At 39.1% G+C, this 22190-nt stretch overlaps 2 long non-coding RNA genes across 2 annotated transcripts in view; one reads left to right on the top strand and one right to left on the bottom strand.

The window, feature by feature from the left end:
- Positions 1 to 7730: 7730 nt before the first annotated feature.
- Positions 7731 to 22190, top strand: part of LOC101721252 (uncharacterized) — a 42614-nt gene continuing 28154 nt past the window's right edge. Inside the window, exons 1-2 of the long non-coding RNA XR_206296.3 lie at positions 7731 to 7837; positions 8284 to 8384. This is a non-coding gene — a long non-coding RNA (uncharacterized LOC101721252). The remainder of the gene's footprint in view (positions 7838 to 8283; positions 8385 to 22190) is intronic.
- Positions 11830 to 22175, bottom strand: LOC106008168 (uncharacterized). The gene is made up of 4 exons (XR_001182651.3): positions 21923 to 22175; positions 20569 to 20720; positions 19179 to 19263; positions 11830 to 12101 (listed from the first exon to the last, which is right to left on the bottom strand). It is a non-coding gene; the product is annotated as an uncharacterized LOC106008168 (long non-coding RNA).

Here is a 22190-nt window from a genome sequence, read left to right as displayed (position 1 = left end):
TTTTTTATCCTCACAGTGGCTCTGTACATGGGTCCCCAACAACCCCCATAAAGAGTGGCCCCTGGAAGCTAGCAAAGGGCCCGCAAAGGGCAGCGATCCTGTCATCTGCTTGGCCCCTCTCTCAGAGGCAGGGCATGTGCTGCTGGTCAACGGGACAGCCCCACATCCCATATCCCACCTCTATGTACCCCAAAAGGGCTGCTTTCTTCAATTGACTCTTCTTTTTGTGCTCTCTGCTGAAGTGAACTTGAACCAACAGCTCAACAACAGAGTGTTTTCTTCTTTTCCTGAATAGTTTTTTTCTTACATTGTGAACCTAGGGCTTTACCTTCAATTCACATTGTTTTTAGTCAAAGCAAAATAAAAAGCCTCAGGGGGAAAAGTCACCACTTAGTCCTGGATGCTAATATCACTCCACATTCAGGCCTGGGTATCTGTCATGCAGCTCTGTTGGAGCCTTGGTGTCTGGAGTCGAGAGCTGGGAAGCATCCTAGTGATGTGATTGTCAGTGCAGAAGTGGGATCCAAAGGGGAAGAAGGAAAACATGAGAAAACCACTGCCCCTCAAACCTCACTAGACACTCCTTTAGAATTGTGCATTTTCAAAGCATTTGAAGCTTAGCAGAATGCATTTAGTTATGCCTTCTCTTTTAATTCCTAGATGTGTGAGGTTGAATTTTGGTGTCTGGAAGGAAGTCCTAGGGGCTGGGACTGGGTTCTAGTCCATCTCGACCACCGACTTGTTTTATTCTGAGTATGTCACTCATCACCTCTGTGAATCTTTTTCTGATCAGAAAGTTAGAGATGATAAAGTGCACTGGTGTCTTTGGTGGACTGATGAAATGAAGCTTTTCTGCAAGTAACTTGCAGATGCGGGACAAATGGACCCCATTGTTGAGTGACTGCAAAGCAGCTCACTGTTGCAGTTCACAGGAGGAGGTTCAAAGGTAAGGTCAGGAACATTTGTTTTGGATGAGTGTGTGACCATGATGTGAGCTGCGGGTTACTTAATGGCTTTCTTTGGTCCTTCTCAGGTTACAGAAGTCAGTGGACCAGAAAGCTTGGTTGATTCCATCATCATGCAAGATGTTGATATAAACTTTCAATTGCACTCATGAACTTGTTCCTGTGAGTCAGACCCATGGATATCTTTCATGTCTTTGGGATAATGACCTGCAATTCCTATGGAAGTACCCATGTTCACAGTCACTCATCTGTGTCCTAAAAATTAGGAAAAGAGTCAGATGCGGTGGTGCATGCCTGTAGCCCTTGCACTCTGGGAGGCTGAGGCAGGTCGATCGGAAATTTGAACCCAGCCGGGGCAACTTAGTGACTTATGGACCCCTGTCTCAAAATGAAAAATAAAAAGGGCTGAGGATGTAGCTCAGGGTGAAGGCCCTGGGTTCAATCTCCAGTAACTCCTTCTTCCCAAATTAGGAAAGCAACTCTACATATTAAAAAAGAACCAAAATATACACAAATTTTATGAAAACATATTAAAAATTCAAAGGACAAGTGTTACAGCAAATATTTGCAGCCTAGATAACAGGGAAATATTGTTTATATACACACAAGTCTCTTACAAACTAATAAAAAAGATAGGAAAAGAGGAGAGATACTTAAACAACTTATAAGAGAAAATACAAATGACAATAAACATATAACGTGATATTCATCCTTCCTAATAGTCAGATAAATATGAATTAATGAACCAATGTGACATTATTCAATCTGCAGACTGACAGAAATATAGCAAATATGTGTGGGAGTGGACACTCTTCTGTCAGTGAGAATGTGCATTACTGTATCTCTTTTAAAAATCAGAGCCATATTAAAAATACAAAACACTTATACCTAGTAATTCCAGTTTGGAATTTTAATGGTGAACAGAAGCATGAGATGGAAAGTGAGTGGGAGACTGATCATTAAGTTCATGTTTTTCCACATGCCATTTCTCGATAGAATAGACAAGTGACACTCATGTGATATAAATATATATATATATATATGTATGTTTATGCAAGTAAACATTCTTAGGTGTGTGTAGTACTGGGGATTGAATAAACATAGGACTTTGCAATGAGCTACTCTTCCAGCCTTTTTTTTTTTTTTTAATTTTGAGACAGGGTCTTGCTAAGTCACTAAGTTGCCCAGGCTGGACTCGAACTTGGATCCTCCTGTCTCAGCCTCCCAGAGATCTGTGATTACAGACATGCAGCATTATGCCCAGTGGTCCTCCGAATTTTAGTACAAACCTAGGCTGCTCCAGGAGAATGTTAGCATGAGGTAAGAGGTAATCCTTCCCCCACCCCGATCGACAGACCACATAGCAGACCACGGTCTCAGATCTTGGCGGATATTCAGACTAAGGGATTTCCTGGAAAGGGCAAAGAGGCTGATGACAGACGGGAAGTTGTCAAGCCGTAGGCAAAGCTTTAATGACGCAAGAGATCTGAATGAACAGCTTCCTTTCCTCCTTTCTCCAGCCTCCTGCAAGCAGGCATAGGTCTTATTCTTCCACGGCTTACTTCCTCATCAAGTCCATAGGCTGTTTTCCTTAGATGAGCTGTTAAGAGTGTTGATAGAACCTTCCTTCCTTCTCCATTTATAAAGCTTTATATCTTACAGGTAAGTTATGATGCAAAGCATTGGCCTCTTGCTTTTTATGCTGATTTTTATGAACCAGAGAAAAGCAACTTTCAGTTTTAGCATTTTCAATATCCACCCCCATAGATCGCAATCTATTTGGGGTGTGTACAATACTGAGGAATGAACCCAGGTCCTTTGCACTGAGCTACATCCTCATTTTTCTTTTTTTTTTTCAGCTTTGCTTTTTAAATTTATTTATTTAAAAAATTTTGAGACAGGGTCTCACTAAGTTCTCCAGGCAGGAGCTGAACTTGTGACCCTTCTGCCTCAGCCTCCTGGAGTGCAGGGATTATAGAAATGCTCCAACTCCCACTACCAGCATACCTTATTGAGGGGTCCAAGCAGAGTGGAAACTCACTAACACTGCAGTGCTTTCAGTTCTCTTCCAGATGCTGTCTTCTTTTTCTTAGGGTTTTCATTGGTAGAACATAAACTCCCATTGTTCCCAAATATCATCACAACAGAATCTAGGTTTACTTATTTATTTTGATTTTCAACTTGCAAGAATTGAGTACGATTCCCTTTCCTGGCAGCCAGCTGTAGTGTGTGACCGAGTCTTCCCTTGTAGCATGTAAGAATCAAAGCTATGTGATGGCTTTGAGGGACTTTCTTAAAATGACGAGATGTGCCTTTGGGTTCCTTTTCTCCCTTCCTGGCTTCTGCGGCCTGGAAGCAGGCATGTCTGTGGAAGCAGCTCTTCTCCACGACAAAGCTCACTTGTGAGCAATGACTCACTCAGTAAAGAAAGAAAATTAAATAAACCAAGGGCCCCCAGGCCTTCATAAAGCATGTCTGGTCAGAGTTGTCTCCTGCATTTTTCTGTGAGAGACGGATAAACTGTCATCTTACATAAACAAGTGCTAATTCAGATCCTTCCTACCTGCAGACAGGTCTAATTCTAACCAGAAGATTTGGTTGTTTTTGGACCTTAAATCTCCATCCCTTGGTCTTGCAGATTTGGATACCTCTGGAGATAATTATTTTGAACTATTATAGAAATACTCGAGTTTTCATTCACTCAAATGCTTGTAAAAATAAAACCAAAAATATAATGGACACATTTTACAACATAATATAAAAATCATAAACATAATTGTCAAATATTTATGGCAAAGCATTAAAAAAGAAAAAGACAGATGTCTTTTGACTTTCCACTGGATTTCTACAAAAAGCTAACTGACTTCCCAATCTCTATCAATTTTAGATAACATGCTGCTCAACAAAAGCATTTAAGTCCTCCAAATTTTTCTCTTTTGCTGTAAAAACTTAAAATGAATAATATTTGTCCAATTATTACTGTTTATGGGTGTTCCCTGCAAAATTCTGAATAGTGTTGAGATTTCACTTCTATTTCCATGGACCCAAGGTTAAGATTTGTGTGACTTTAATGGAAATGTTTCTGCCACCCAAGACAAAAGGGTTCTTTTTCCTTCGGTGACCCAGTGTCTTAAAAACATGCCAAATTTTAGTTTGCCTCATATTTTGTTTAGGAGTTTGGCATATTCTTGTTGTTGCAGTTAATGCTTTGTTTTCCCTAATTGGCTTTTCTACTTTTTTTTGATGGGTGAAGAAATGTGTGCTTTTTTCCCTTTGCCACAAAATCACTGATCTAATCCAGCCTCTTAGTCACTCTGTTGCTTGAATTCTATTTCATTCTCATCTTGAAGACATTCTTCTTGGAGCCTGTTCACTTCCTGATCTAACTCTGGTTGTCTTCCAAGCCTATAATGCAGCTTACTTCCTAGGATTTAGTTCAGCAGAATTCCTAAGTTATCTCACCATTTCTTCCCGTCTCTGCTTTTCTTTGCTGTACTTTCACCTTCTCAACTGATTCTCTCCAAAAAGACACCTGACAAAAGAACAGTCATGGTCTAATCTGTCTGAAAATAAACTCACTTTGTCATCATACTCTGTGCATAGCATAGTTAGATTTAGAACTGAAAATGGAAAGGATGGTCTGGGAGAAAACTTCACAGGCCATTTCCTCTTGTAGATAGACCTGCCATGGGGCTTAGACCTTCGTGTTCCCTTTGAACTTAAGTCCTCAAGGAACACATGTTGAACTCTGCCAAATTCCATTTCTCTGCCCAACCTGGCCCCAGTTTTTCTAGGACCCTAATTGATCACCTTCATTTATTAACAAAGTTGCAGATCCATAAATGACCATGAAATGGAGAAGTTTTGAATCCATTCAGGACATGGAGGCAGCCAGGACAGCGCAGCTAAAGACCCCCAGGAAAGAGGACTCCAGAGCTGCTGCAGGAAGTGGTGAGGAGGATGGGATGAGGGTGTTCACAGTGGTGGGGGTGGGGGTGGTGGATTGATGGTAAATTTTTAATTTAAACATATGCCATACTCTTTGGTCACACCATATCCCCTCGACCCTGGATACCATCTTTTAATTTTCCATTCACTGACTGGCCCAGCTCCTTGGCTGTAGAAATCTCTACTCATCCTTGTTTTACTGGGAGTCAGGTTCAGTCTCTGGCTCCCACCTACTCAGTCTTTGTAGTTCTCCCTTTAAGAAAATCTTCCTTACCATCTTTAACAAGTGTTATGAATCCTTTTGTTCCTTTGGTACCCAGAGTGGGGAAGAATCCTCTCCCCGAATACTTTTAGGATTGACATAGTGACTGCATTGTCTGGATCTCAGCTCTACTTCTACTAAATTTGGAATGTTCCAGAAATGCTTAATAATGTGGATCTGTGATTGGTTCAAACAAAAGAAAATGAGTTCAAAAGAAAATCAGTAGAAAATCATTTGGTTTCCTCTGTACACATGCACATACACTAAGCACTAAAGAATTGAATGTGAGGTAGCAGAAGGGCTCAGTGCATCTTATAATTTTTCCACATGTCTAATCTGAGTTAGAAAAACAAAAGAAGAAATATCATGAGTCAGAAGTTAACCAAGGTAATTAATTTATATTAAAATAAGTTGAATAGCTATGGCTCTTATTCAGTATGACTTAATAGAAAAAAATCAATTATTGGCTTCAGTGCAATAGATAATGATTCTTGTTTTGAATGCTTTTTCAAAACATTTTTTCTATTCATTTTTAAAATTTGTAGTGGGGACATTTACTTTGCTAAGATAAAGTAATTTACAAGTCAAATTGAAAGGTTTCATTGTCATTCTTCATTATTTCCAGGCAATTACAGAAATTAATTCCAAATTTTCACCTGTGGTTCAAGGTTATCAACTCAAAAAGTAATGTTAATATTGCTTCTTATTCTCATAAAGTTGTAAGATAATGAAGTTTACTTCTTGTTGTAAAATAGATACCAGTCATTAAATGTTTAAAAATAGGTTCAAATAAGCAACAATTATGGAGTATAAAAAGAACATTTTTCTATACATGAATGATTAAAGGAAAACTTTAAAGGAAGTATACTTAGTGAAAGAGCATTTTATCTCCTGGAAGAATGGGGCCTAAGTCTAAGATTTTCAAGTATTGCTCTTTTCAAATAGGGCAGGGGGCCCGAGATAAGACAGAGGAAAGATAAACAGCATTGTCAGATTTTTCTCACTACCTTTGGAGGTCCAGGTAAAATTTTTCTGCTGCATGTGTTTCTGTGGTTTGTGACCCATGAACAAAGTGAAGCCTGTTTTCCTGGTCCTGACTCAATAAAGAGCTACCAAAGTGAGCACAAGGGAAATCAAAACTCCCTAAAGGACATGGCCCTGAGTATTGCCCTGGGAGTAATTACTTTGAAGATAATGATACACAGAGCTTTCACGACTGTTATTCTCTTAATATTTTATCATGCAATATTTTAAAATTTTTATTTTTTTTATTTTTAGTACCCGGGATCAAACTTGGGACCTTGAACTTGCAAGACAGGCAGCAGAACCACTGAGCTAAATTCCCAGGCCATGTTTTATTTTTTAAAAATCCCCCCAAATCAAGTGTCACTGATCCCATTAAGAGTCTATCCACTTTGAGCAGTAGTGGCCCAGCCCATAGCAACTGTAAATCCTCTCTTCCTGGAGGCATAGATGTTGAGTTTCTTGAGTGAGTTAGATCACTTTCTGAGTCAAGCTGAGGTTCATTTTTCTGAGGATTCTGAGTTTGGGGACTATTCGTCAGTTTGGCCAACATAGTTCCTCATTTCCCTTTATTATGGCAAATAATTTATCACGAAAGGAAACTTATGATTCTTATACCTTTATATTTTGAAATAGCCTATATTAGTCACTTTGTCCTGGCTGGGACAAAATATCTGATCCCTATAACTTCAAGGAGGGGTGATTTAATTTGGCTCATAGTTTTCAAGAGATTCAGTCCATGGTCGGGTGTTTCCAAGGCAGAAATGGAATGGCAGAAGGGCCTGGCGGAGGGAAGCTGCTTGCTCCATGGTGGCCAGGAAGCAGAGAGAGAAGGGAGGAGCTGGGGACGGGAATGCACCCTTCCAGGCCACCCCCCATGACCACCTCCCACCAGGCCCCATGAACTCACCACCCCATAGTCCAGTCACCTTCCAAACACATGAGGCTTTTGGAGGACACTTCAGGTAGATGTAAATAATAACATGACCAACATGTTCGTATTGCTGAATCCCATGGGCAGTTTCAACTTTCCTTCTATGATTTTTCAGTCTCATTTGGTAGAGTTGACCATCTCCTTGAAAATTTTTGTTCTTGGCAAGCAATTTTAGTGTCACAGTAATTTTTTCCCCTATATGTGTTCTTTTTGAAGAAATGCATCTGCTCTTATTGCTGAAACTACCATGCTTTGCAGATGACACTGAATAAACATTTTCAGCTTTCTCTGAGGTGTAGAACACAAGTCAAACAGCCTATCTGTTTGCTCACTCCAGGAATTTAAGTTATCAAGCACTGGTCTGAACTCATTACTTTTCCCCAAAATCTACTCTTTGTCTTTTTTCTCCATGTCCTATTAGAAAATTCTAACCAACATTTTCCCATTTCCCCTGGCCTCAGAAATTATAATTATCTGCGACTTTGAGTACATCATTTTTGAAGTAAGGATGTATTAGTTCAAATATTGAAGTCTTTTTGTTTTTAATTAAAAATTAAAATGATAAATGAGTCCTGTCAAGAAAATATGTAAAGAATGTGCTCATGGACCAGCTTCAGAATTGTTTAATTGCAATCGTCTATAAACTCTGCCTGTCCGGATCTCCCTTGCTTCCCACTTTACAGCAGCTGTAGCCACTAACCTGAGGTAGGCATTTACTGTTCATGTGAACTTCCATTAACTTTTACAAATATATGTACGTGTGTCTAAAAAGATGTCTGGTGTTACTTTGACATTTAAACCTTCATACAGATAGCTGCATGTTAAATATGTTCTTCGGTAACTTAATTTTTTAATGCTCGGTATTTGATTTGTGTTTTATATAGTGCAAATATATGTATATATGTGAATAAATAAATATTTATTTATGTAAATATGCATATGTGGATAAATAAACTTTATGTGTGTGCAAATGTGGATAATGATCACACTATTTCCTTTATTTGCATTTCTTTATAGTATTCCATTAAATAAAAATTATTTAGTTTCTTTTACAGTAAACCTGTAATTTCTGACTGTATGGTATTAAAATCTGTGCTTGTCTGAACAGGTGTGAACATATCTGATTGTGTTATTTGTGGAACTGTTTCTAGGATATGTGCCCAGCTGAAAAGTTGGATTTGTACATACTTTTGAAGGCATGGACTCGAGCTTGGATCCTCCTGTCTGAGCTGCCTCGGTGCTGGGATTACAGGTATGTTCTACCACATCCTGCTAATAATGAAGACTGAAAAGATTCTACTTGTACACACCTTTGAACTCCTGACTTTGATTTCTCCTTTTCCTAGTGGTCAGTATTAAAGTGATAATATGTAGAACCATCTTAAAAATGTGTAGATACATAATTAATCTCGCCACTATTCTTCCAAAGACAAATAGTTTAGGGTATTTTACCTCTGGTCTCTATCTGTCCTCCACATCACATTATCTGTTCTCTGGTTAGGAGTTCATAGAAGACTCTTTACTCTTCTAAGAGAAGGGCCAAGGGTGGAGAAGGTCCTCAGTGTGGCTTCCCTGCTGAGTGTGAACTTGTCTGAATTGTTTGGGTTTAGTTTCACCATCCTGTCATTCGGAGCAGCACTGTGGCCCTGGTTCCAGCACCTGCTGCCCACCTTTCCCTAAGCCAGAATCTTTCCCATTTTCTTTTGGGATGGTTGCTCCCCTGGGTCTTGTTTAATTGGATCAGCAGGAGCTACTCTAGTAGCTTTGAGTTCACCAAAATCTTAACACTCTAATTTCTATCTTTTTTTTTTATTCTTTCCCTTTTGAGATTTTTCTACTAACTCAGCTGTCTCAAAAGATGTTTACCAACTTTTATTTGCCATGTTTAGGGTTTGAAAGATTTTTTTCCTCCCAGGGAATCTTTTTTTTCCATCATGCCAGAAATTAGGACTTCTATTTCCATTTTATTATTTTGCTTTCTTTTACATTTCTGCATTATTTCATTCTGATATCCTAAAAGTAGTTTTCTGATACTGGCTGCCAGGGTGATAATCTAATTTATGCAAACTAATGGTGAGCAGGAGAAATAATGCAAAAACTGCTTTATAAATGCTAAAATGCCATCTAAACTTTTATCACATTTATGGAGAGCTTTTTACACATGAGACCTTTCTGAGTTCTTTGCATATAATTATTTTTCACACAACATTTCTTCATCACCACGTGTGCAAGACAGGAGGAAAGAAGTTACTTTTCTGATCAGTACCTGGCCTAGTAGAGGCTGAGATGGTTTGAATGCACATCCCCTTGATTCAAAAATCCATACCCTCCCCCTGGTACCTCAGAGTCTCCCAAAAGATCTGCAAAGTGCATTGAAACATTTATTTAAAAAGGTTACTCTGCTAGTCCAGAAGCAGCTCCCTAACACTGAATCTTCAGAAGAACATTTATATTCGAATGCTTGGCAGAGGAACTAATCAAAGAGGACATAGTTTTTTTGGACAGTAACATCAACATCATCATTTCCAAATTTTGTCCAATTTTTTTTTAAATTTAACACACCAATTTAACCACTAGCTAATAATGTGTGGGAGGTTCTTTAGATAACTCAAGGTCATATATTTTAATTTTCACATAGTAGACACCCAGCCCACACAGGAGGAAATAATTGGAAGAGGAAGAGAAAAATTTAAAAAATATATGCCAAAGGTTAACAACTTTCCTGACAGAAGATGAGTTCTTCTAGCCATAATTAGGGATGCCTGAGGTACTTTTCTTTTAGCTATTTCAAAAATAAACAATTCTACATTTCTTCAAAAATAGGAAAAGTCAGTTCTGGAGTTCTAATTACAGCATGTTGAGTATAGTTAATAACAATCTATTTTATATTTGAAAATGGCTACGAGAGTAGATCTCAAATGTTCTTCACATATACACATGCAAAGATGAATATGTGAAACAATGGTTGTGTTAATTAGCTAGATTATGGTAATGATCTCACAATGGATGCATATATCAAAACAACACATTGCTCCATAAACAGACAATTTTTATTTTATATTTTATACTTCAATAAAACTAGAAAAAGAAAACAAATCAGATTTATTCCATAACATCCTTTGCACAAACTTAGCTGATCAAACAATGTAGATCCTAACAGGTGAAAGGCAAAGCTAAGACCCATAGCTTTTATCAATAATTTTAAAAATTAATTAAGCAGAAATTCTGCAAGATCTCAATTGATTATTGAGTAGGTTGATGAGACTTAAACCAAGCTTTATTACAATAGTTCTTATGTGAATAGACTGCTTTTAAACTCAAAGTGCAGCTACGTTTCTTGTTCAAGGTTAATATTTAGCTAATGAAATATATGTTTTCTGCTAAAATGTTCACTGCTCAGCAGTTAGAGATGATTCTGGCATATTCTCTGGCCCTTTCTGCACTCTCATTTCTAATATCCCCTTGACATTCACCTTCTCTCCTCTTGTGCCCATTCTGTTGCTAAAATAAAAGGATGAATCATTCTAGTGGTGCTGGAATGGAAATGCCTGTGGATTTTCCAATTATTGAAAAACATACTGAGCAAATTATTAGGGAACTGTAGAGCTTAATGGAATACTTTTTGATGACTAGGAGTCATTGCTTAATCAGCTCTAATAAGGTCTGTTTTATGCCACTGCCAAAGATTGCATCTGCAGAGAATGTGACGGGATATTACCTTGCTTTTATTTAAAAACAGAATCACCAAAACAAAACATCCATTAGCCGTCTTTAATTTACAACTAGGAATCACTGTCAAGTGACTGTTGTTTGGAGAATCAGGAGGTAGAAGGAAAAGGTTTGGTTTTCATTCACCATGGCGACAAAGCCTTCTACAGATGGTGGCTGGGCCTGTTATAATCTCTTATCAGATGAACTTGTTGGCAAATCATATAATTTCCAGATATTGGTTTTATTTTTGTGTGTCTCACATTGGGGAACTATGAAGAGGGTGGGCAGGGGAGAATTGTTTTTTAATCGCCTTAATGGACATGGGTAAATTAAGCCTCAGGTAACCTCAATGAAGGCCTTTGAGAGTTCTATCTGCTAAAAAATGTCCTTGGAAAAACTCAACCTCATTTATCTCATCCATGATGTGAAGAAATTGCACTTGTCACACTTCCCTGAGTGCTAAATAATATATGCAGATGGGTAAAAGCTAATGGTATCTGATCAGAGGTGACCAATTCAGTGGTGTGAATGTCTGTGTGCCTCCAAAATTCATACAGAACCTTAATAGCTGTTACGGCTTGTGTCTAAAGACTCATGCAGTCATAGATGGGGCTTCTTCAGAGGTTGCTGAATCTAGAGTGTGTGATTGATTCATGGTGCAATGCTAGGATTAAGGGTGGGTGATTACTAAATCAGTCCACTGATTGGTTTGGTGTGACTCTAATTCTGGTAACCTGTATAAAGTATAAGAGACAAAAAGAGACTTATTTTGCTCCTTGCTTGCTTTGTTACCTTCTGCCCACCATGAATTGTTTCTCCTCTGTGATGCCTGTCTGCCGTGCCATCCTACTTCAGAGCCAGCAGATTATGAACTGAAACCTCTACAAATTGTGAGCTAAATAAACCTCTTCTTCTTTAATGTTGGGAGTTGAGTATTTTGTCCCAGCAATGAGAGAAAAGGAACTAAGACAGTAGCAAATGCAATATATTTAAGAAGCGTTGTCTTGTGGAGTAGTTAAGTTGTGAGGGTCCCATCTTCGTGAATAGGATTAGTGCTCTTATAAAAGTGCTTTAGGAAGATTGTTTGACTGTTGCCTTCTGCTGTTGGAGGTCTCACCAGAGAGGCTCCATCTTTGGAGCAGACAGCAAGTCTTCATAGTCTTCCACCATCTTGGCCTTGACCTTGGACTCCCTTCTTTTGGATGGTGAGCAATGCATTTCCATTTTGATTGTTGATACATTACTCACTCTGAGGTACCTTGAACGGACCAAGATGGTAAGAGATTAAGCTGTAGGCCCAACACTCTTTAAGTCTACTCAGTTACTTCTTGATACAACTCGTAGTTTTAGGAATGTAAACATCTGACATATTATAAATACAATAAAAGTTATTTTTACTGTGCCTTAGAATAGTTTCCTATTTGTATTTCCTCAATGCCACATGGAATAGCCAGTAATACTGCAGAATATCACCTTACATGGTGTGAAGTTGTCATTATCTACAAACATCTCCCAGGAAAGAAACACAATTCATGGATTCTTCAGCTACTTCCCCCGAGAGGCCTCACTTTACACTTTCAGTGACAAGGATCTCATTTCAAGGAGTGGCTCTAATTCATGCCAACTCCTTCTTGGGTTAAGCCAAAAAGAGCATCCTTGTAATTTTAAGGCATTATCATTTTTTTGGAAATACATAGGATATATTTAAGCACATTCTGTGCCTTCCTCTCTATGTCTTCTTTGTACTTTCTATTTTTAATTCTTAAAACATTCATTTTATGCCAGCTTTTGAGGTGGCCCAGGACATACTTATGTGAAATGTATTATTGTGGTTTCTCTGAAATTCAAATTTAATTAAATGCTTGTCTTTCTGTTTGCTAAATCTGGTGAATTGTACTTTCCAGAGTACCAACCATCCTGCTAACCTCCTCTGGTTTGTCTTTTGCATGTGATTCAGATGCACATGAATTCGTTTCCCTTCTAAGTGATCCCTTATGAGAATGTACCAACTCCCCATGATGACTGTAATCACTATGTACTGCAAACATGTACTAATAAAAATAAAAATTAAAAAAGAATGGCTAAAATAAAAAAATGGTGAGTTGGGAAGAAATTCCCAGATTGCAAGTGGGAGGGTGTACAAGTGTGACAGCCATTCAGGTAAACAACATGAGAGTTCCTTAAAAAACTACACACACATTCATTATATAGCCCAGGAGCTGTGCTCTTATTTCTATGCAAAAATTTGTACACAAATATTCATGATAGTTGTATTTGTCATAGTCCTGAATTGGAAATAATCCAGATTTCTTTCAATGAGTGAATGGTGGAACAAACCAGTATATTACATTTCCGGATGTGTGTCATTTCAGAAATCTGACAACTGGATCCTTTATATCACCAATCAAGTCACTCCTAACAATGTTTAATCAACTAAGGTTGATTAAAAAATAATAAACCCATGTGATTTTGAGTAAGTTATGTTAGCTCTATGAGCTCCCATTTTCTCATCTCTAAGGAAAACAGATCATCTTCAATGGCCAAGAAAACATCTGTTCACAGCAAGGCAAGCATCCCTGTATTCCAGGGCACACAACACACTACTGGTCTCTCTGGTGATTAGCAATGACCACAGGGTTGGCTTTCAGAGAGCAGGAAAAGAGCAGAGGTGCCAGATGCCATTAGGGTCAAAGTTTTAATGAAGCAAATATGTCTTCCCCCACTCTGTCTTCTGTCCAGCAGTCGCCTGCAGACTGCGGTGGAGCTGTTGTATGAAAGGAGCTGGGTCTTTCAGTTCCCACACAATAACAAAGCAAGGCAAAGCACTAAGTGCTTGTATGTATCCTTTACATGAGAAATAAACTTCTGTTGTATTATATCACCAAACTTCGGAGTGTGATTCATCACAGCTGTTACCATGATGAAAACTATTACATGAATCGCCACAGGAAAGAAAATTCTGCCTCAGTAAATATCTAAACTGGGAGGTTTGCCCCAGCAGTTAGGCAAGAGTCATGACAAAGACAACCATAGCCCAGAATATTATTCTAGTCATGTGAGGAAACTATTGCCTGCAAACAGATGACATTCTGGCTGCCCTTAATTCCAGTACTCTGGGAGGCTGAGGCAGGAGGATTGCAAGTTAGACACCATCTAAAAAAAATTCCTACTGAACCTGAAGCTCAGGAGGAAGCAGTTAGAAAGAATCTAAGCATTAAGGAGATGAGCTCAGTAATGGTCTGGCTGATTTGGAAGTGAAGGATTAGGGAAATGGAGACAGTGCAGAAATTTAGGTTTTGACCAGATTGACAAGTGAATGGTACCTGAATCCTAAATGGCCAGCATCAGTCTAGGAAAGGTCATCATCAATGATAATGACGATAAGAAACCCATTGAGTCTACTCGGTTAAAAGATCAAAGATATCCTGTAATCCTAGCACTCTGGGAGGCTGAAGCAGGAGGATCATAAATTTGAGCCTACCCCAGGCAACTTTGTGACTTAGTGAGACTCTATCTATCTTTATCAAAAATAAAAAAAAGGTCTGGGGATGTAGTTCAGTATGAAGGCCCTGGGTTCAGTCCCCAGGACCATGAAAAAGAAAAGAAAAATCAACCCCATGGCAGAGGTCAGATGAGCAGCAATCGCTTCTGTGCAAGTCTAATGCTTCAGAGAAATCCACGATATCAAATACTAACTGGGCAAATACAGACAGGTGTGGAAGTTGAGAGCAGAGAATGAAGCAAACTTGATACGATGCCTGGAAAAGAACTTTAAGTCTTGTACGTGGAACTGAAAATAGACCAGAAACTTTTAAAGGAATTACATGAATTAGCTAAGTCTGCTAAGTTACAACAAAGGACTGCAAACTGGGTGCTGGAGAATGGAGCTTATCTTACATTTCCAGTCCAAAATCAAGGTGTTGACAGAGTTGACTCCTCCCCAACGCCACAAGGGAGGGATCTGTCCCCATCCTCTCCTTCGGCGAATAGAACGCCAACCTCAGCTTCACATGACCTTTTCCCTGGAAAGAAATTTGTCTCCAAATTTCTTGTTATTTCTCCTTTTATTTCACCAGTTGCCTAAGAATTCAGCCCACCCAAGTGACCTCAACTTAACTTTATAAAAATCTTGTCTTCAAATGTGGGCATTTTCTGAGGCACTGTTGGCTGGAATGTCAATATATTAATTTTGGATGGCACAATTCAACCCATAACAGGAATTTTTGGAGGAAATTATTTTACCAAAGACATAATTTTCTTAGATGTTTAGGACAAAAAAAGAAAAGGCTGCTTACAGTAAAACAATTCTCGGCTCCCACTGTTCACCGAGCAGAAACCATTCTGCAAAAGCCCTCACACTCACGTAACCTTGGAGGACAAAGGACTGTGATTCACACCCTACAAGCTGGAGCCAGGGCCACGGGGAGCCCTGAGTCCCCCTCAACAGGTTATTCCAGGGCCTTCCTCCATGGCACCTCAGGGCTGTCTCTGGCCACCAGCAACCCATCTGACAAGGGGCCAGATGCTCCTTGGGTGCCCTGTGACTCTCTTTTTTTCTTTCTCTCTCTCTTTCTCTCTCTCCTTGCTCCCTCCCATCCCCCTCCCTTTCATTGTTATTTTCCTCTCCCTCTTCTCCTTCTCTTCTTCCTCTCCTTTCCTCTCTTCCCCTTCCCTTTATACTTCTCTTTTTTCTTTTCCATCTCCCTCTCCTTTTCCTCCCTCTCTCTTCCTCCTCTTCTTCCTTCCCTTCTCCTCCCTCTCACTCTCCATCTCCTTCTTCTCTTCCTTCATCCCTCTCCACCTCCTTCTCCCTCTCCACCTCTTTCTCCTCCTCCTCCTCCTCTTTCTTGTCCTCCTTATTCTTCTTCCAGTACTTGGGATTGAACCAAGGACCTTCACACTGACCTACAGCCCCAGCTTTTTAATTTATTATTTCATGACATAGTCTTGCCAAGTTGCCCAGCCTGGGCTTGAACTTGCGATCCTCCTATGTTAGTCTTCCAAAGTGCTGACATTACAGGTCCATGCCACCCACCTTCCTTTTCTATGTGGGAGTTCCTTTTTTGCTCTGACTAGCCCGGCTACACCCCTGTGTCTTAGATGTGGATTTGGAGGACATACTTCTGGTCTTCCTAGTTCATAGATCACCAGACCACGGAGTCAACTCTAGATGTGATATCAAGGTCACAGTACCCCCCAAGGTGGTTCACTTTTTGCTGCTGATGCCACAGCTCAGTGGTGCGTGTGTCTCTGGATAGAGAGAAGTGCTTCCTCACAGATCTGCTGGTCAGAAAGGAAGGTGGAAATAGTTAGCTTTCTGTTCCGCTTACAGGTGTGTTATGGTTGAGGTCTAGAATGTCCCCTGGAAGGCTCATGTGCTCAGAGATGGACCTTTGGATTGTGTCAAGGGTTACTATAGTTAGACCTAAATGTGCTGTTACCAATAGGAGGTGGGGCCTGGCTGGAGGGAATGTCAGTGAACTGGTGACCTGGAAGGCTTTGTCTGCCTCCCCAGATCCTCCCTTTCTCTGTTTCCCTCCTGCCATGAGATGAGCTGCTCTCCTCGGCCAGACCCTTCCTCTATGTTCCCGCCTTGGAGCCAGCTGACCATGGGCTAAAACCATGAGCCAAAATTAGCCTCTCTTTTAAGTTGTAGATGTCGGGTATTGCACCTCAGTGATGAGAAAGTGACTAAGACATCTAAAACAATATGTTCAGATGTACCGACAGTGACAAGAGCACTGGTTGCACCTATATTTTCTCTTATCTTGGCTTCTGATTTCTAAGATAAATCCTCATGTTTCAGTAAAAGGTAAAGTCACCACATTGAATCCCTCAGTTTGTGAGGGAAGAGATTGAGCTCAGAAATACTGGTGTTTGATCAAGGTCAGGTCAGTGTCGAGGGTCCCTGAGCATGAGCTGAGATCTGGAGACTGCGTGGTGGGGTGACAAGGACCCTGGCACCTATTCTGGAGGACCAAGTGGAGCCACTTGGATTGGGTGTGGGAGGCATAGTAGGGCCGGGACGCTTCTACCGTCTGGAAAGAGATCATGGGAATATCCCTGGGAGGAAGTGATCTCACGCGTGGACCAGACATGAGCTGTGGAAATGTATTTCCAGCCTTTCAATTCTTGACCCCAGGACAGCTTTGAAACAAGAGGACTGTGGGTTTTGGAATCAACATGTGAAAGAGAGTTGCCTTCACATCACAATGATAACATCGCACTGCAATTTGACAGAAAAATAAATAGTTATTTTGCTAAATTGTTGAAACTTGGGGGCTTATTTGTTAAAGTAGCTAGCATTTTCCTAGTTAATAATTTTATCTAATTTAAGGCCCCTTCAAGACGTAGGATTCTACAGTATGCTCCAGGTGCCATGACACACTGTAAATCCAAAATAACAGGAATGCCATTTGTCACAAAAATTTTTATGGAAGTTTTGCATATTATTTACCCTTAAATATGAATATCAGTGATATGCATAATAGCTGGTTGTGGCTGCTATTGATTTTCCTGGTATGAAAAATTCAACATAGCCCAAGGAAACACAGAATTATAAAATTTTCTTACCAACAAGTTGGCAGACATTATCATCACTTTACTGATGAGGAATGCACGTTCTGAGATGTTCAGTAAATTTGCCTAAATTCACATTCTTAGTTGCTGACAAGAATTAAAATTTAACCCAGTTTATTCTGAAGACTCAGTGCCTGCAACTCTACAAAAGCTATATATATATATATATATATATATATATATATAATTCATATATATGTATATATGTATGTATGATTTCCAATTTCATTATTGTCTTCATTGCCAATCTTTGTCTGTCTGGTCTTGCAATCAGACAAAATCATATTCACATCCTACTCAGTCTGCTGTGTGACCTTGAGGAAACTGGTCAGTGTCTCTGAGCCTCAGGCACCTTCTCTGTTAGGCAGACAAAATAATAGAAGCTAATATATAAAGTAGTTCTAGGGAATCAACATGTGATAATGAATACAAAATGCAAAAATGTACACAGGAGAAATACATTTCTCTTAGAAAGTACTCAACGATAATTATGGTCATCATAATGAAGATAGCTTTAGAAAAAGAATGGTTTGGGGTATAAAATATCCCTGACTCTCTGAGGAGACATGTAGAAAAGATTCGGAAGACTACTGTGCATCTTAATTTATAGTAGAAACCTGGTACTGCAATACAGGGACCGTCTCGGTGTATTTCACTTTAAGTACAATCAAAGAGTTAACCCAGAAGCTTGGAGAAATAAAAGATTCCCACTTTGAAATGGAAATTGCAGGATTTATCTCTGTTATCTCTGAAAACAGGAAGGTTATGATTATAGTGTGACTAGGAGACACCATCAGCTCAGCAACCCAAGAGCTCTCACAATTTAGTCTTAAAGCTCAAAAGAATTTTTAAATTAAAGCACAAAGTAATTTAAGTAAGACAACCTCAACACAAGTGGAAGGTAAATTCTCTTTTCAAGCTGGGCTGAAAAAAATCCACAAAAATCAAAGGGATTCCATAGACTATTTCACAGGTCGTGAAGAACATTTTTCACATTCACGGTCGGGGTTAAATCCATGCAGCCATAAAATTGAGACTGACTCTTATCTGACTCCAGGACCCTCCGTTTCAGAGGTGCCTGTCTAGAAGTCCTGGAGCTGAGAAGGAGCTCAGAACTGATCCCAAGTCCTGTGTATTTTCCATTAATAACACATCACCTCCTTATGTATAAGATCTGTTTTAATAGATGCGAAGTATTCTACAAAATGCAGCCATGATCAGCAGTTGAAGCACTTGATGAAAGATGAACATTTATTTAAGAGACTGACCCAAGTTAAGATGAAAATGAACCAAATCCCATAGACAAAAGGAAGTCAGGAAGAGAAAGACTTACTCGTTCGAAAGAAAATTTTAATCAAAAGCATGTGATTACTTATGAGATAGTTAGGGGCCCAAAACATTGTCTAAAACTATGTTCACTAGGATAACAATCAGTGCTGTTTTTGCATAGTTTCTAGAATACCAGCTGTCCTCAACCTTCGCTTTTATTACCAGTGCATTGAATTGTTCCAACTAAAAATTTCTAATACAATTTCTTCCATTACGGCTCCTGTCTTCCAGGTCTACTCTGTTTACAACTTTAGTGTTGGACTTAGATGTTACTTATCTCATTCATCTTAACTCCTTAACACACACTCACACACACACACACACGTTCAGGACTCCTCTGCCTCTGATATTCTTTCCTTAGGTTTTCTTGACTTATCTTGGATATCACCCAATCTATTTTCCAGATCCCACTTAATTAGCTACTTACCTCCTTAGCTCAGCTCCTGTGACATTCTGTTCTGTCATGTCTAATAGACACAGAATTATCTGTTCGTTTGTCTGTCTCTTATTGTCTGCAAGACCAAAAATTGTACTTTCTTTGAAATGAAGGCAAATATTTATTTAGAATCAAAAAAGGAATCACAAGTGATATACTCAAATTGTTGAGACATACAAGTAACACAACCCAGGAAACACACTGTATTTATTCTTCCTTATTTATACTTAGCTTTTGTTCTGGATGTGTTCAGTGTCCTGTCCTCCTTTCCTGACCCCCTTTTACAGGGCTGCTAGCCCTCTCTCTCAGTTTCTGTTACCCTGCCTTTTTTTTTTTTTTTTTTTTTTAAAAAAACAAAAACCCAACATTCCAGAGCACTCATCCTTTGGCTATCAGATGTATTCTTACTTGTTTGCTTATTATCTTTCTTCCCAGCTAGAATATAAGTTCTGTGAGGGCAAAGACATTGCTGTCTAGTTTACCATCTTTTCCTGATGTCTAGAACATAATTGCTTAGGAAATTATTTCTGGTAATGGTTTAAATGTTTTACACAGAATTTCATCTTTTAAAAAATATATGAAGCATATGATACAATTGTTGTTTTAAGAAAGAAATAAGAAAAAAGACCAGAAATAGAATAAAATATTAAAAGGTCATGATGAACTGGCAGTGGTGGTGCATATGTTCTAATCCCAGCTCTCTGGGAGGCTGAGGCAGGAGGATCAAAAGTTGGATCCCAGCCTGGGCAAAGACAGGGGTAGAAAAAGAGAGGAAAACCAGATAAAGAAAGGCACCACGTAGCTTTAGGACTTGCATCAAGAGATCAGAAAAAGAAAAAAAAAAGCTGACAGGACACAGAGAGAAGGCCAGGGGCACAAAAATACCACCCCCCACCTCCAATAAAATCTAGGAAAACAAAGGGGAGGGGCTAACTTTAAGGCAATATGTAGTCACACCTATGCACTAACATACACACTCATTTACATGTGTGTTCATTCTAGAGCCACTATGTTATTCACTCTGGGGTCATCATAGGGTACAACGGACATCCACACGGCCCTTACTAACTCTAAGCTAACCAAGAATAAGACACTCCCTTGCCAACTAGCTGCTCACCTTAAAGATAAGGCTCTAAAAGGTAGGTCAAGGACAAGTAAACAGACAGACAGACAGAAGCTGCACATAGACCACCCAAAGAGATGACGTTAGACAGAGGTACCCAGAGGGCCCCAGGGGGGCAGTGTCACTCCCTGCCATGTAAAAGCAGCTGGGAACAAAGGAGCCCCCACCGTGATTCTTCCTTACCGTGGTAGCCATCTACCTTCTCCACTCCCCCCTTTCCTTTCCCTCTTTACAAATAAAGCGTCTTTCTTTCCTTACATTTTGTCCTTCTAGTTTTTACTGGGGCCGAGTTTACCACCCCAGTGGGCTGCAGGGGTAGCAGAGCAGTGGTCTTGTCGCCCAGATGTGACATCTTCAGTTCCCTGACCAGGAGCCTGATGCGACGCTTTGAGTTGTTGTAATAGTTCTTTCTTAAATAAGCAGAGGAATTTAAGTTTATATTGGAATAAGTGGAATGATACAATGAGGCTTTCAATAACAGCAGAGATAAAACTCATTGAGCACTTTGCCTGTGTTAGGCTAATTGATATTAACTTTTATCCTCAAAACAATTCTGAGAACAGTTGGGGGTGGAGAGCTGTAACAAATGGCAGGGAAAATTGAATCTATTTAACTGCAGAACTAAGACTATAATAAACTCGAGAATTCTGATCACAGAACACCAATAGGGACAACTGGGTAACCATCTGGAAAGAGTGATGCCGATAGTTCTTTCACAACTTGCCATAAAATAAATTATAGATGGAGCTAAGAGTTAGGCATAAAAAGTGAATTTCTAAGTTAGAAGAAAATATTCTAACGTTAAAAGCACATCTCGGTTTGGGAGCACTTTACAAGAAAAAATGAGTCCACAAATTATTAATTTTAACTGTATGAACAAACAAACAAAAACAGGAGAAATATCTGCATGGGCATCATATCCTTAATATACCCTTCGTGCCCTTTATACACAGTTTCTCTATATTGATAAGAAAAGAATAACAAGGAATTAATGGGAAACTTATATGGTGGACTAATTCACAGAAAATTATATACACATGGCTTTCAAATATGTAGAAATATATTCAACTTTATTTATGATAAGGGAAATGCAAATAGGCATTATTATATTACATTTCTTATCAGATTAGCAAAAATCAAGATTTTGATAACACGGCACAGTGTGAAACAACATACACTATTATGAATTATTGATGGGATTTTAAATATATTATCGATAATGTTCCAAAACAAATTGCAAAAATTAAAATGAAAAATGGACACACCTTTTGATTCAGTCATCAGTTTAACTTATAGCATTTTTACTTATGGATAGATTTGCCACAGACATATACACATTCAAGGCTACTTCAAGGCAGCATCTTTATTTTGGAAATATAGATTAAAAATAAGATGAATGCCAACCAGTAGAAAACCAATTAATAATTGTAATAATCCATAATATCAATAATATGCCACCATTCAAAAGAGTAAGTGCTGCAAAAAGCAGGTAAGAAAGGATCTCTGAATTAAATTATAACAAGTTGTTAAGTGCAGGAAGCAGGGAACAAGCTGGCATACATCATACATTCTCATTTGTGAAAAAATAAAAGAACATATCACACATGCTTACAAAGATGAAAGCAACTTCTGAAGACAGTCACCTAGGAAGCCTCCACCCAGCAGTAAGGACAGGGAGAATCAGAGATGATCTGAATCACCTTCAGAATCATCTGTTAACGAGGGGAGAGATTTAAACCTGAGTCACTCACTGCTCTGGTTTTTACTTTTCTCCCTAACCAGGATGCTGAGCTTTCTGGTGAGCATTGGGAATTCAGAGGTAGGAGCTCTGGCTCTTCCCCTGGAGGGACTCAGAGTAGGTGGGAAAGACAGATCACTGG

This window comes from Heterocephalus glaber, unplaced genomic scaffold (genome assembly GCF_053883595.1).
Source record: "Heterocephalus glaber isolate CG9 unplaced genomic scaffold, H.glaber_assembly_v1.0 deba00001724, whole genome shotgun sequence".
Taxonomy (NCBI): Eukaryota; Metazoa; Chordata; class Mammalia; order Rodentia; family Bathyergidae; genus Heterocephalus; species Heterocephalus glaber.
Note: the sequence above shows the minus strand (reverse complement) of the source record. Positions and strands in the feature narration are given on the sequence as shown.